The sequence below is a fragment of the Pogoniulus pusillus genome, chromosome 1, assembly GCF_015220805.1.
Source record: "Pogoniulus pusillus isolate bPogPus1 chromosome 1, bPogPus1.pri, whole genome shotgun sequence".
Lineage (NCBI taxonomy): Eukaryota > Metazoa > Chordata > Aves > Piciformes > Lybiidae > Pogoniulus > Pogoniulus pusillus.
Window position 1 is genome coordinate 33131511 of NC_087264.1, and position 15546 is coordinate 33147056.

Below are 15546 nucleotides of genomic sequence, written 5' to 3' on the forward strand. Positions count from 1 at the left end.
CCTAAGATATATTAATGGAATTATTTTTTTTTCTTAAAAGCTCTTTTAATAAAGAAATAGATAATTTCTGGGAAAGGGTAGGAAAAAAGTTTGAAAAGTAAGAATTTTTATGTGTGTGTTTCAGGTAGAAACACTTAAGAGATGTTACCAAGACATCTGTGCAGTAGCTGCTTCACATTCTACTGAACTGTTTTCAGGTTTCTAATTAGTATCAGAGAAATCCATGCTCACATTTCCTGAATCCCAGGCATTTTTTAGTCACTAAAATTCATTGTCAAAGAAAGAAAAAAAAAAAGTTTAATTATTTTAAGTATTTTTAAATGTGGCATTTTTATTTTTCTTAAAGGCAGGGATAATACTTGGTCTACTGTAGTAAGATGAACTGAATTAATTATTTTTACTATTTGCCTTTTTTCATCTAACTGCTCATTTCATTGGGGTCGGACTCAGCGATCTCTGGAGGTCCCTTCCAACCCCTGACATTCTGTGATTTCCTCATTCCCTAAGTCATGCAAAACTAAAAGAAAAAACCCAAACCAAACCAAACAAAAAAAAATCCCAACAGGCAAACATTGCTAGCAAATGTCTTAATCTGGGCAAAATAAGCCTCTATGGCTTTGGTCCACAGAAGCTTTATTAGTTTCCTGGGCTCCACAGTGGGATAAACTATTTCATGCATGAAGGGATCAGCATTCCTTCTTCTAATCATTGCCATTGTACCCATTACAAAGCTCTCTGAACATCTCCTATGGATATCACATGCTATCTTAATCACCCCTCAATTAATTAATTTGTTCTCATATATCACTTCTGCCCCTTCTCTCTCTCTCTTGTTACTTCAGGGTGGTGCTGAAGCCTTATCTGGGTATGGTGAGATTGTAGTTAAGTTTTCCTACCACAAATACAGTTTTAGACTGAAAGGGTCCAGACGGCAGCTTCCAGTGAATAAGTGTAACAGCTTAATACATGGAGTAATCCCCCCATAGTGCCATGGCAGATGTTGGTGCTTAGGTCTGCTGTGACCACTTTGTAACTGAGAAGCAGAAGCACATCTATGTGCTACATGGCAGCTGATGCTGTTTACATCAAAAGTTACCAGAAATCTCTGCTAAACCTGAATAGCTCCAGGCTGCTTTTTGACACTCTGGGTTTGTTGGTGCACTCTGCTACAGTCTTGTGAACATAAGGTAGGTGGAGCCAAAGAGAAAACAAACTTAGAAGTCACCAATTTTTGCTTTAATTAATACTTCAACTAATTTGCTAACTCATATTACCTGTCTCCTCAGGCAGAAGTCACCTGTACCTTTGTAACCAGCTTCTATACCACTGTTTGAAGGTGGTGGGGGTTACACACTTAGAGAAATGCTAAAGGAGCACACACTGGTATCTTGGTCCTTGGTCTCACTTGCCAAGGAAAAAAGAAGTACCTGAGGATCAGTACTCTTAGTACTCACAATCAGAGGCATACAGATTCTCTCAAAAGGCAAAAGTCATGGTGTGACCAAATTCTCTTATTTTCAGCTAAGATATACTCTTCTTGCTAAGATATTAAACCATGCAGCCTCAGGTTCTGCTGAGAGAAAGAAGTAACTACATTTATCTTTTTAACAGCTTTCCCTTATCTCAAATAAAAAAAAGCCTTAAATCTTCCAGGAACTCAGAATCATAGAATCAACCAGGTTGGAAGAGACCTCCAAGATCATCCAGTCCAACCTAGCTCCCAGCCCTATCCAATAAACTAGACCATGGCACCAAGTGCCCCATCCAGTCTTTTCTTGAACATCTCCAGGGACGGCGACTCCACCACCTCCCCGGGCAGCCCATTCCAATGGCAAATCACTCTCTCTGGCAACAACTTCCTCCTAACATCCTATACCTGCCCTGGCATAACTTGAGACTGTGTCCCCTTGTTCTGTTGCTGGTTGTCTGGAAGAAGAGACTGAACCCCACCTGCCTACAACCTCCTTTCAGGTAGTTGCAGACAGCAATGAGGTCACCCCCAAGCCTCTTCTTCTCCAGGCTAAAGAACCCCATCTCCCTCACCCTCTTCTCATAGGGTTTGTGTTCCAGGCCCCACACCAGCTTCGTTGCCCTTCTCTGGACATGTTCCAGTACCTCAATATCTCTTTTGAATTGAGGGGCCCAGAACTGGACACAGTACTCAAGGTGTGGCCTGACCAGTGCTGAGTACAGCGGAAGAATAACCTCCCTTGTCCTACAGGCCACACTGTTCCTGATGCAGGCCAGGATGCCATTGGCTCTCCTGGCCACCTGGGCACACTGATGGCTCATCTTCAGTTACTATCTAGCAGTACCCCCAGGTCCCTTTCTGTCTGGCTGCTCTCCAGCCACTCTGTCCCCAGCAATTTCCCCATTTAACACTCTGCATGGTTTGACAAACAGTAACATCCACTCTTTCCCAGAATACAGGCAGCACCAGGAGACTGACCAGGTAATTAATACTCTAAATCATACAGCAGAAACTACTGAAAGGAATGCTCTGCACAAACTCCCTCACGTCACAGAAAATACTCATGGACCACCATCTATTTCTCCATAGCTAAAACAATTTCCTATGATAACCCAGGCCAACCTCATAACATTCAACAAGGCCAAGTGTAAGGTCCTGCACCTGGGTCAGCACAATCCCAAACAAAAATACAGGCTGGGTGGTGAATGGCTGAGAGCAGCCCTGAGGAAAAGGGCCTGGGGGTCTGGGTGGATAAAAAGCTCAACATGAGCCAGCAGTGAGCACCTGCAGCCCAGACACCAACTGTGTCCTGGGCTGCATCAAGAGAAGTGTGGCCAGCAGGGCAAGGCAGGGGATTCTCCTCCTTTACTCTGCTCTCCAGAGTCCTGTGTGCAGTTCAGGAGCCCCAGCACAAAAAGGACATTGAACTGCTGGAGAGAGTCCAGAGGAGGGCCACCAAGATGCTCAGAGGGCTGCAGCACCTCTGCCATGAAGACAGGCTGCAAGAGTTGGGGCTCTTCAGCTTGGAGAAGAGAAGGCTTCGAGGAGACCTTATAGTGGCCTTCCAGTATCTGAAGGGGGCCTGGAGGAAGGCTGGGGAGGGACTATTGACAAGGTCTTGTAATGACAGGATGAGAGGTAATGGGTTTAGACTGGAAGAAGGGAGATTTAAATTAGATGTTAGGAAAGGGTGCTTTCCAATGAGGGTGGTGAGACACTGGCACAGGTTGCCCAGGGAGGTTGTGGCTGCTCCCTCCCTGGAGGTGTTGCAGGCCAGGTTGGATGAGGCCTTGAATGACCTGTTCTAGTGGGAGGTGTCCCTGCCTATGGCAGGGGCTGGAAACTAGATTATCTTTGAGGTCCCTTCCTACCTAAACCATTCTATGATTCTATAGCAGGAATTTTTTTCATCTCTTTTGCAATTAATTATGGAAACTTAATATATTCTATGTAAAAAAAACATATTTTTTTCTACTAGTTTCCACTGACAGACTCCTGCACACCTACATATATTCCCATGTTATGATGCAGATATTTCCCTAAGATTTGCACATGAAGAGGATTCTCCCACTATGACAAATCCACAGACCCAGCCTAAGTGTGTGGTGTGTTCAAGCCAGGGTAGGGCTGAGCAGGCTAAGTGTTGTGAGGTTCAAACTGCATCTTAGGAAGAAGTGCTTTGGAATGAGGGTGGTGAGACTCTGGAATTGTCTGATTTAGTAGCCACGAGACCAATAATCTCCATCAAGAGGCATGTACCAATAGGGCAAGAGAGGTGATCCTGCCTTTTTACTCTGCAAACCAAATTTTAAACTGCCATGGTTTTGGAAAGAAAGGAAAGAGTTTCAGACAGGCACAGCTTATGTTGTTCAGAGATCACCTGTTCAATAGAATAGGAGCCCCACAAGAATTAATGCTGTGGATAGCAAAATGCAAACCCTACAAAGGCAGCTGTCAGGAGTGGAATAATAAAGAGAACTTTTAGTTAGCATAGTTCCTAGATTGTTAAAAGGGATATTCAAGGTGAGGCTTGATAGGGCTCTGGGCAACCTGAGGATGCCCCTGATGACTGCAGAGGAGTTTGGACTAGATGACCTTTGGAGGTCATTTTCAAACCAAACTCCTCTATGATTCTATGATGTAAAGCTGCAAATTGGACACAAAGAAAAGCCCAAATCATCACAGGTGACCACATATTTAAAGATTATTATACTCACATTGCTAAATATGAACACACAAGTAATTTTTGTCATCTTGCTTGCCTTAAGAGCCAAAGATTCATTTCTAACACTGCCCACAAATGCCATGTTGATAGCAGTATCAGCTGCAGCTTGCATGACAATGTATACATTACAATGGAGAACAGCAATTCGTGTAATGGCCAAAGACAACCACTAACAAACCCACCAAATTTCAGTTGTCAAACATAATTTGCTATGTGTATTTCTTCCCTTCTCTGTTAAAACAGTAATTATTAAAACCAAAATGATATGTGTGAGTGTTTATGACTCCTTAGTAAAAACCCTGACTTAGAGCAGTGTTCATTTAAGCTTAAGGTTAAAGAAAATCATGTTGAGATCTCTGTGCGATGGCCTAGTGACTTTATATCCTCTTGTCAAACCTCAGCAGTTTTATTTGTAGTGATACATGCCGGGGAAGGTTGGAGGTTAAAGTTGATAGGAGGGCCAACAGGAAAGTCAACCAACTTCTTTCAAAAGATTACAACCTTTAACATGTTAGGATCTGTCTGCAGTTACTGCTAACTTGGTGAGCCTGGCATTTGTGTGCTGATCTAACTCCACACAAACAGGATTCATAGAACATCTCTCTTACTATCATCTTTACCTTATTCCTTCATAGTTTTCTTCCTCTTTAAGCTATTAATTTAGTTTTTTGATATTATATTCATGTATTGCACTTATTAGTTTTCAGAAGAGTGTTAACAGTATGACAAATTTTCCCCCCTCATTTTCTCTAACATAATTTTCTTTATTACCTTGAAAACTAAAAAGATTTGCTCATCTAGGAAATCTGACATTACATGTAACAGCAGCACAGTCTATTGGACTAAAGCTCTTCAGAATTCCTGTTTTTCCACTTATTTTGACATCACCTCCTCTGTGACTTTTTTTAAACAAAAAAGTAATACAGATAAAATGATGATTAATAAAATCACACAGAAACACTGAACAGCTGAGATAAAAGGGGACCTCTAGAGGCTGTGTAGTCCTGCTTAAAGAAGGGTGAACTAGAGACAGTTGCTCAGGGCTTCACCCAGTCAGGTTTTGATTATCTCCAAAATAATAAGGATGGAGATTTCACAGCCTCTCTGGAGAGCCTGCCCCAGGGTTTGGCAGCTCTCATAAAAAAAAAAACTCATTCTTAATATTTCAGTAGATTTTCCTGTATTTCAATTTGCCTCTTCTCCTCCTCAGTGGGATGGGGAAGAGCTTGGCTTCATACTGCTTGGGACAGCAATGTGTCCTTGTGGCCAAGAGAGCCAAAGGCATCCTGGAGTGCAAAAAGAAAATTGTATCCACCAGGTCTAAGAAGGTTCTTCTCCCACTCTACTCTGCCCTAGTGAGACCACATCTGGAATGCTGTGTCAAATTTTGGGCTCTCTGGTTCAGGAGAGACAGGGACCTGCTGGAGAGAGTCCAGCAGAGAGCCACAAGGATGACTGGGGAACTTAAGCATCTCCTCTACGGAGAGAGACTAAGAGCCCTGGGGCTGTTTAGTCTGCAGGCTGCTCAGAGAAGTTGTGGAGTCTCCTTTTCTGAACACTTTCCAAGCCCACCTGGATGCATTCCTGTGTGAACTATCCTAGGGGATCCTGTCTTAGCAGGGGAGTTGGACTGGATTATCACTGGAGGTCTCTCCCAACCTCTAATGTTCTGTGATATGTTTACTGCCCAAATCATCACAGGTGACCACATATTTAAAGATTATTATACTCACATTGCTAAATGCTAAATATGAACACACAAGTAATTTTTGTCATCTTGTGAACATCAGGTCCAACCATTAACCCTACTATACCTAGGTCACCACTAAACCACATTGCTAAGCTCCACATCTAGCCTTTAAACACATCCAGGAACTGGGACTCCACCACCTCCCTGGGCAGCCTTTCCAATGTTTGACCCCTCTTGCAGTGAAAAAAATTGTTCCCAATGTTTAGCCTAAATCTTTGCTGGTGCAGCTTGAGGCTGTTCCCTCTTGTTCTATCACTAATGACCTGTGAGAAGAGACCAGCTCCTACATCCCTCTGTTTCAGGTCATTGTAGAGGGTGACAAGGTCTCCTCTCAGCCTTCTCTTCCCTGACTAACCAGTACCAGTACAGGTACAATAAACAACTTTTCTCACATAGTATCTGCAAAGTTTAACTTGCAGGTGTGCAGCAACCTGTTCTAAGCTACCTGTTACTACAGTTCTACAGGTTTGCATTTTCAAATTCATAAGTACTACTGAAACTCAACACACAGTATTGTTGCAGCAAGATCTACTATGCTTAATTTCTCTATTTTTTAGAAAGACATAATTTTCTTTCCTAAGTGTCACGCTTGACTTTTCAAAATCCCACTTCTCCACTCCTTCTCTGAAACCTTGCAGAAGAACACTTGGCAAAGCCCAGACTCTGCATTCCACATCACACAGCATTTAGCTGTTGCTATAATTTTAATTATGCAAAACTCAAAAGGGCTCTAATAAAACCTGACTAGGTAATTAATACTCTAAAACATACAGTGGGAGCTACTGAATGTTCTGCACAAATTCCCTCATGTCACAGAGAAGACTTTAGCAGCACCATCTATTTCTCCATAGGTAAAACAATTTCCCATGATAACAGGATTTTTTTTTTCATCCCATTTGCAATTAACTATGGAAACTTAATATATTCTGTGTAAAAAAAATACTAAGTTTTGCACTAGTTGCAGTTCACAGACAGACTCATGCACACATATATACATTCTCATGACGCAGATGTTTCCTTAAGGTTTGCACATGAAGAGGTTCTCCCACCATGACAAATCCACAGAGCCAGCCTAAGTGTGTGGTGGGTTCAAGCCAGCGTAGAGGCTGAGCAGGCTAAGGGTTGCGAGGTTCAAAGTGGATCTTAGGAAGAAGTGCTTTGGTATGAGGGTGGTGAGACTCTGGAACAGGCTGCCCAGGCAGGCTGTGGCTGCCTCCTCCCTGGGGGTGTTGAAGGCCAGGCTGGATGAGGCCTTGAGCAGCTGAGTCTAGTTGAGAGGTGTCCCTGCCCATGGTGGGGAGGTTGGAGCAGGTCATCTCTGAGGTCCCTGCCAGCCTAAGCCATTCTATGATTCTTAGAGTTATTATATCCTATTGGTCTTGTGGTGATTAAATAATACAAACAAATAAATCTAGAAGCAAGAATATTACTTTTCAGTGCTCCAAACGATGATTTCACAGAGGAGAGCCAGAAAAGCTCAGGACACACAGGCAGGAGGATGTGTTTTTACAACTCTTGACAGTGAGAACACAGATTGCTCTCTCTTTACTTCCTTCCCTGGACACTGTGAAGAGGAGCATGATTTGAGAAGTAGTTTGTCATGATCTATATTTTTCCTAGAATCAGATCCTTTATCTCCTTAACACAAGCCAAAAAAGACGTCTGGAATTTTATGCTGTCTTCACAGCATTTTGTGCCAAACTCCTGGGTTCTCTTACTCTTCCTTGGCACACCATAAATCATAGAATGGTTTAGGTAGGAAGGGACCTCAAAGATAATCTAGTTTCCAGCCCCTGCCATAGGCAGGGACACCTCCCACTAGAACAGGTCATTCAAGGCCTCATCCAACGTGGCCTGCAACACCTCCAGGGAGGGAGCAGCCACAACCTCCCTGGGCAACCTGTGCCAGTGTCTCACCACCCTCATTGGAAAGAACCCTTTCCTAACATCTAATTTAAATCTCCCTTCTTCCAGTCTAAACCCATTACCTCTCATCCTGCCATTACAAGACCTTGTCAATAGTCCCTCCCCAGCCTTCCTCCAGGCCCCCTTCAGATACTGGAAGGCCACTATAAGGTCTCCTCGAAGCCTTCTCCAAGCTGAAGAGCCCAAACTCTTGTAGCCTGTCCTCATAGCAGAGGTGCTGCAGCCCTCTGAGCATCTTGGTGGCCCTCCTCTGGACTCTCTCCAGCAGTTCAATGTCCTTTTTGTGCTGGGGCTCCTGAACTGCACACAGGACTCTGGAGAGCAGAGTAAAGGAGGAGAATCCCCTGCCTTGCCCTGCTGGCCACACTTCTCTTGATGCAGCCCAGGACACAGTTGGTGTCTGGGCTGCAGGTGCTCACTGCTGGCTCATGTTGAGCTTTTCATCCACCCAGACCCCCAGGTCCTTTTCCTCAGGGCTGCTCTCAGCCATTTGCCACCCAGCCTGTATTTATGTTTGGGATTGTGCTGACCCAGGTGCAGGACCTTACACTTGGCCTTGTTGAATGTTATGAGGTTGGCCTGGGTCCATCTCTCCAGCCTGTCCAGGTCCCTCTGGATGGATCCCTGCCCTCTAGCAAGTCGACTGTGCCACACAGCTTGGTGTCATCTGCACACTTGCTGAGGGTGCACTCAATTCCTCTGTCCACATCACTGACAAAGATGTTAAACAGCACTGGTGCCAGCACTGACCCCTGAGGGATGCCACTTGGCACTGGTCTCCAGCTGGACATCGTGCTGTTGATCACAACTCTCTGTGTGCCACCATCCATCCAATTTCTTATCCAGCAGTGCTCCACCCATCAAATCTGTGTTTTTCCAGTTTGGTGATAACAAAAGCAAAGTTATGAGAAGAGCTGAGCTGAGGTTTAAATTTTTGCTACAAGAATGGATATTTTTTCTAACACTCTATATTTAAACATCTGTAACATTTTTTAACCTTGAGTTTTAAGAAGACACTTCATTTTTAAGTCTGACCTTGAAATATTTTAGTATCAGGCTTCCACAAGTAGCAGGCTTTAAATACAGAAGAAATAAGTTACTTGTTTGGGAATACAAAAGAGATCAGTGATGGAACAGAGATTCCAATTTATAAATTTATAGCCATTATGGCTTACCCTGTCCATTGCCCAGAGGCAAGTGCATGAGAATCAGTTACTAAGAATCAAAACACATAACATTGCAAATTAAAACCATTATTCTGTCTTGGGTATCTATTACTTGCACAATGAAACCCTCAGCTTGTATCGAGGTTAGATGTGCTAACTATTGGGCAACCATATAAGAAGCTAGAGTCTGAACTTCAAGAAGTACCAAGCTGAGTGGTGCAGTTGATAAGTATCAAGGACAGAATACCATAAAGAGGGACCTGGACAGGCTGGAGAGGTGGACTGAGGAGAACATCATGAGCTTCAATAAGGTGAAGTGTAAGGTCCTGCACCTAGGTCAGGGCAACCTTAGGTATCAATCCAGGCTGAGGGATGATGAGATTGGGAGCAGCCCTGCAAAAAAGATTTGGGGGCGCTGGTGGAGGAGAAGCTGGATATGAGCCAACAGTGTGAGTTTGCAGCCCAGAAGGCCAATGGCAGCCTGGGCTGCATCAAAAGCAGCATGGTCTGAGATGGAAAGAGGGCACTTTTGCTCTGGTAAGACCTCACTTGTGTCCAGCTCTGGAACCATCAACACAGGAAGGACACGGACCTGATGGAGGGGGTTGGGAGGAGTGCCATGAAAATAATGAAGGAGCTGGAGCACCTCTCCTGTGAAGACAGGCTGAGGGAGCTGGGGTTGTTCAGCCTAGAGAAGAGAAGGCTCTGGGGAGACCTAATATCAGCTCGCCAGTTCCCAAAGAGTGCCTGCAAAAAGGCTGCAGAGAAACTGTTTGCAAAGGCCTGCAGGGACAGGATGAGGGCAATGGTTTGATATGAGATTTAGATTGGATGGGAGGCACAAGTCCTGCACCATGAGCGTGGTGGAACACTGGAAGAGGTTGCCCAGGGAGATAGCTGAGGCTGCATCCCTCAAGGTCAGACTCAACAACGCACTGGGCAACCTGATCTACTGGAAGATGTCCCTCTGACTGCAGTGGGGCTGGACTAGACGACCTTTGGAGGTCCTTTCCAACACAAACCATTCTATGATTCTACTTTTATGATTCTAACAGCCCTACTGCACCAGGAGGTCTGACTGGGTAGGAAAGGACACAACCAGTTAAAAAAGGACTTTGATGGCAGCATGATGTGAACTACTTCTTTCTCAAAATCATGCACACTAAACACAGAAAGGCTGCCAAAACTAAGCATGAATGTCTCCTGAAGTTTGGGTGGTTCAGAGCCCTGAAGCCTCGGGAAGCACAGCGATGAAGATAGTGAGCCTGTCTAGAACAGTGCCACACACTTGTCTGATTTCAGCAGTATTCCAGCTCACTCTTTCACATAGTCACTGCACAGTGTGTGCTATTAGTTTGTGCTCCCATTCAAGGTATGTGTGCAAGCAGAAAACAAACCCTTATTTTTCCTAAAAGAAAAAAAATCACCAAATCCAAGAACAGGGATGATTTCCCATTTCTAGGATTAGTCAGTGATAAAGTGAATATTGATACAAACTAATGAATTATGAATGTAATTTATTAGAGGATATAGCAAAACTCTAAATACTGAAGCCATATTCTCATTAGGAAAATGCTTTATAATGTATTTGGTCCAGCAGCTGCAAGTAGAAAACAGAGAGTTTTAGCATTTGCTGGAAATGCAGTTCAGTGGAGTTGATCTATCTGTAAAAACCTTGCTACGCAAACCTAACTTGCATGCAGATTCATTTGGCACCCAGTGACAACAAACCAATTGGTCAATGCAACTGATGTGTGTGCAGCAGGGTGAGAGAAAACAACTTAGCAAAAACTTCCTCAGGAAGCCTCATTAGGCTAAGCAAAGGAACAAAAGTACTCTCAAAAATTAGCAGTCAATGTTGCTTATAAGCCACATGTAAGCTAAGTTGTTCCGAATTTGCTAGAAGTGGCATAACTCAACAGCGCTGATCAAGTGCTTAACTAAACTCTTCAACACACCACGCAACCAAAACCATCACTAGCCAACACAATTTTTGGTTACATGAGAAGAAAAGAGAAGAAATTGATAATGTAACTTGAAATGGATTTCACAGCCTGTAACAGATGAGCAGGAGCTACTGGCTCTACCAAACAGGCAAATGAACTTCTGTCAGTGTGCCAGTTGTATTGTTCTGTGGGTAATTGTGATAACATAGCTCTACACTAAGAAGCTAAATCCTTACCTTGCATTTAAAAAGCCTCAAACTCTTGTTAAAAGCATAAAAAATTCAAACAAGTAAAGTCACTCAGCTAAGAAAACTGAAACCTGCTCTTAATATGCTGCCCGTTGTTTCTATGCTTGAAGCTAAAGGACATCTACACAGACACAAAATAAAGCTACCACCGCTCCGTGAACTGCAGCTATCTTTTCCCTATTCTTGGAAACATTCCTCTTCATACAGCACCATCCTGAAATTTTATAACATTTTGGATTTCTTTGAAAATAAAAAGTCCATTTTATTGTTTTTTAATTAAAACTATTTCCATGAAAGGTCTTTAAAGGCTCTACAAACTACCTCGCGTTTTATTATTGCTGACAGTTATCTAAACCACGCTTGAATACCCTCTTTATCCTTTGGTGAACAATTGAAAGATCATATGCTAAAGAGACTTCTGCTTTCTCCTCTTCTAGCCCTGTAATTAAGGCATTTTAATACATTTCTCCATAGTCATTAAGAGAGCACAATGTTAAAAATTAATGAAATGAGACAATTTTGAGTTTACCAACCACAAATACATACAACATAAATTTGTCTCAATTGCAGATATATACATATATATATATACACACATATATAAAGCCTTCTTGAAATCACATGATGAGACTATTGAATTGTCAAGATTTGGCTTCTGCTGTCTAAGGGTATTGAAATGATGTATGGTAGCCTGACAGTAGCCGAGTGTTGTTACATATCCTACAAGAGAGGTAAACATTTCTGTCAAACATTCAAATTCCATTGGTTTGAGGATGTTTCTGTTTACCTTAGATACATGCCTACAAAAAAAAAAGTAATACTACTGGGTAATGCTGAGACAAGGGAGGAAAGAGAAGGGAGGATGCAAGACAGAGACAATGGTCATAAGCCGATTGTGAAAAACCTGATATAAGTAATATAGATCATATATCATATCATGTAAGATGCCACTGAAATATCTGCTTAGAGCAGTGCTTCACTAATTATCCTAACAGACTAAACAACATTTTCTTAACTTGGATTTTTTTTCTCTAAGAAACAGAGATCACTACATTAATGTAGCACAGATTTTTGCATAAATAGGTGTTTGGGTTTTTTTTTTTTACACTGAAAAAAAACCACTGAATGCCTTTTAGAGTACATCATCACCATTTCTATATACTCCCAATTAAATACAGGGTACAACTGTACTATAGCCATGCAAAAGGTATTAGCAATGAGAAAAATCACCTTATGTAGATATTGAAACAAAGTTAATTTTTTGAGGTGTTAAGTTCTTTATATTTTTTGAATATAAGTTCTTTACACTTTCCCAACCAAATGGTGAAAGGACACACTGTAAACATAAAAAGAGGAAAGAATGATTTTTTTTCCCTTTAAGATGGTTGGGGGAAACACGAAATTGCTCCCCAGAAGATTTTTTTTAGGGTTGTCAGAGTGTTATATTATAAACAACCTTATTAGTCCTTTATAATTACAATAGGTACCTCTGGACAAGATCGAGCAGACATGACAAATGCTTCTGACTTCTTTTTAAATCGAACCTGGAAGGTCATCGCTGAACAAACAGAATGCTCTACAACTGGGGCCATCAATTGTGAAAGCTAACAGAAAGGTAAGTTTGGTTTTCTTTTTATAGTAAAAAATCAAAATTCTTCTCTTCAGGCTTTTCCAGATAAACTCAAGAAATAAGAGGATAAATGATTAAAAAAAAAAAGAAAGAAAAAGCAGCTGAAGAAATCCTTGCAAACTTCATTAGCACACCTTTTTGTTCAGCAACTGAGCCTGTAGTTTACTCTTTAGTCACTTTATTTTATCCCTTCAGTTGCTTTATTCTACCCTCCCTTCACTTTACCCCTTTAGTCCCTTTATTTTACCCTCCACTTGCTTTATTTTACCCATGTCCCTTTATTTTACCCCTTAGTCCCTTTATTTTACCCCTTTAGTCCCTTTATTTTACCCTCTACTTGCTTTATTTTACCCTCTACTTGCTTTATTTTACCCATATCACTGTTTTACCCCTTTAGTCCCTTTATTTTACCCACGTCCCTTTATTTTACCCCTTAGTCCCTTTATTTTACCCCTTTAGTCCCTTTATTTTACCCTCTACTTGCTTTATTTTACCCTCTACTTGCTTTATTTTACCCATATCACTGTTTTACCCCTTTAGTCCCTTTATTTTACCCATGTCACTTTATTTTACCCCTTAGTCCCTTTATTTTACCCTCTACTTGCTTTATTTTACCCATATCACTTTGTTTTACCCCTTTAGTCCCTTTATTTTACCCTTATCGCTTTATTTTACCCCTTTAGTCCCTTTATTTCATCTTCTACTTGCTTTATTTTACCCTTTAGTCCCTCTATGTTACAAGTATGTTCTTAAAGATAGTTCCCTGACGAAGATTAATCAATGTTTACATTTGATTTTTTTTCTGCAGCATTATGATGAAACTATGGACAGCTAAAAAAAACATCAGCCCCAAAGTAGTCACTCTGAAAGCAGTAAAAAGATAACATAATACTGTACATTTTTCTTGCCATTTTTATCTTGTCTTAGGATCATTTAACAGGACTGGTGGTTTTGGATTAAATTTAATTTATATGGAGATAAACAGTGACTTAAGTGACTGGAACTGGAAACCAATTGATGAATCTCACTTTTAAATCTCCTGTTTCAGTTCGAAGAGGAAAATGTTAAGGACTAAATTAGAAAGCTGTAAACTACTGATGAGAATTAGTGGCATAAAACAAAAGAAAATGAAACCTTCAGTCATTTTCCTTCCAGTTAGGCTGAATGAAATTGTAAATCACCAGAAGAGCACTCAAATCAACAGCTTTACCTAATAAAAGTTCTAACAGAGCACTGAGCATACCATTTGAAATAAATATGAAATATGAATGACTTTAAAAAGAACCATATGAGAAGCAAACCAGTAAAATGACCAAAAGCCAAGCAAGGGAAATCGGAAGCAAAATGTGTGATGAACAATTAAATACCTATTTTGACAATTCTAAGTGGTCAAGTTTTTTAAAGTATGACACAGAAACCTTAACCTATCTATATATGAGTGATAAATGAGGCATTTTGTGTCATTACATTCCCATAAATCACTTTCTTTAACTGCTGATGGCTTTTATCAGCTCTAACCTTTTCAAGCTTCTATCAGAGTGCTAACATTTTCAACTCTGACACATACGCAGTTTACAAATTCTGCAGCTGATTAACTCTGGGCAGAAGCTCACTGCCATCGTTGTCTTCTTGAAGTTGGGTTACAGCTTCAGAGTCTCAAAAATTCACAGGCATCCTCGTGTGCCAGGAAAAAAAATCTCACTTAATTTATAAGCTGGGTTGCAAAGGACATGAGAGATTTCTTCTTTAGAAAGAAATAAATGAGAATATACTTTCAAAATGACTCCTCTGCAGAGGAGAGGAGGTATAGGTGCTATAGGTGTGCTTTTCATGAGGTTAAAATCAACTAAGTAGCACGTTCCACATAAAGATGTATATATAGTGTGATCAAGTTTACATGACTTTAAAATTTAAACAAATCAACTTGATTACTTGAAAGAAAGTAGTGGTCAAAACCCCTCGAGGTAATGAAACGTTGACAACCCCTGAACTACTGGAGTCTATTAAAAGATATGATATTACACCATATTGCAATTATAAGCTGAGCATGAGCCCTTACATCATCCCTTGCTAGATTCTAATCTGTGAACTTCAAAGTCTATAAACTGTAGTATCTTCAAATTGCGAAATTGAAAGATTCAGTTTCAGCAGTAGGGCATTTAAGACACGGAATGAATTCAACCATGATAAACTCAACACAACAAATGCAAATGCAGAAGAGAAATAGAAATAGAGGGAATCATGTCTCATCATGCGTATGTGAACCCTAGGACTTCAAGACTTGCTGTCTGTAGTAATTAAAATTAATGTATTTGCATGGAGCACCCTATTTCTGATACAAATACCTGATAAAATAGTTGGTAAAACCCATCTAGGTGTCTGTCTTCAAAAACATTTCAACTTACTGTACTACTTTGGTGATGAGATGCCAGCAAGACAGTAGTTCTTTCTGACTTAGTAACACCAACACACAGGAGAAATGGCAGGAAAGCTTTAACCTAAGCAGCTGAATTGTCCACTACTTTAATTTTTTTTAGATTTACAAATGTGCAGAATAAATTTAATTGAGATGATGTTATTTCAGCTACTGAAAGGAGCAGTGAAACCTGCACGGGAATGCATTTACAAGATCTAATTGATCTGGACAGTGAAACAAAGCTCAACTTTCACGAGATACTGTCTTT

General features: G+C 41.1%; 1 protein-coding gene across 3 annotated transcripts in view; it reads right to left on the reverse strand.

Moving 5' to 3' along the window:
* The window catches only part of CDIN1 (CDAN1 interacting nuclease 1), a 149206-nt gene that overhangs the window by 53010 nt on the left and 80650 nt on the right, over nt 1-15546 (reverse strand). The window lies entirely within an intron of this gene.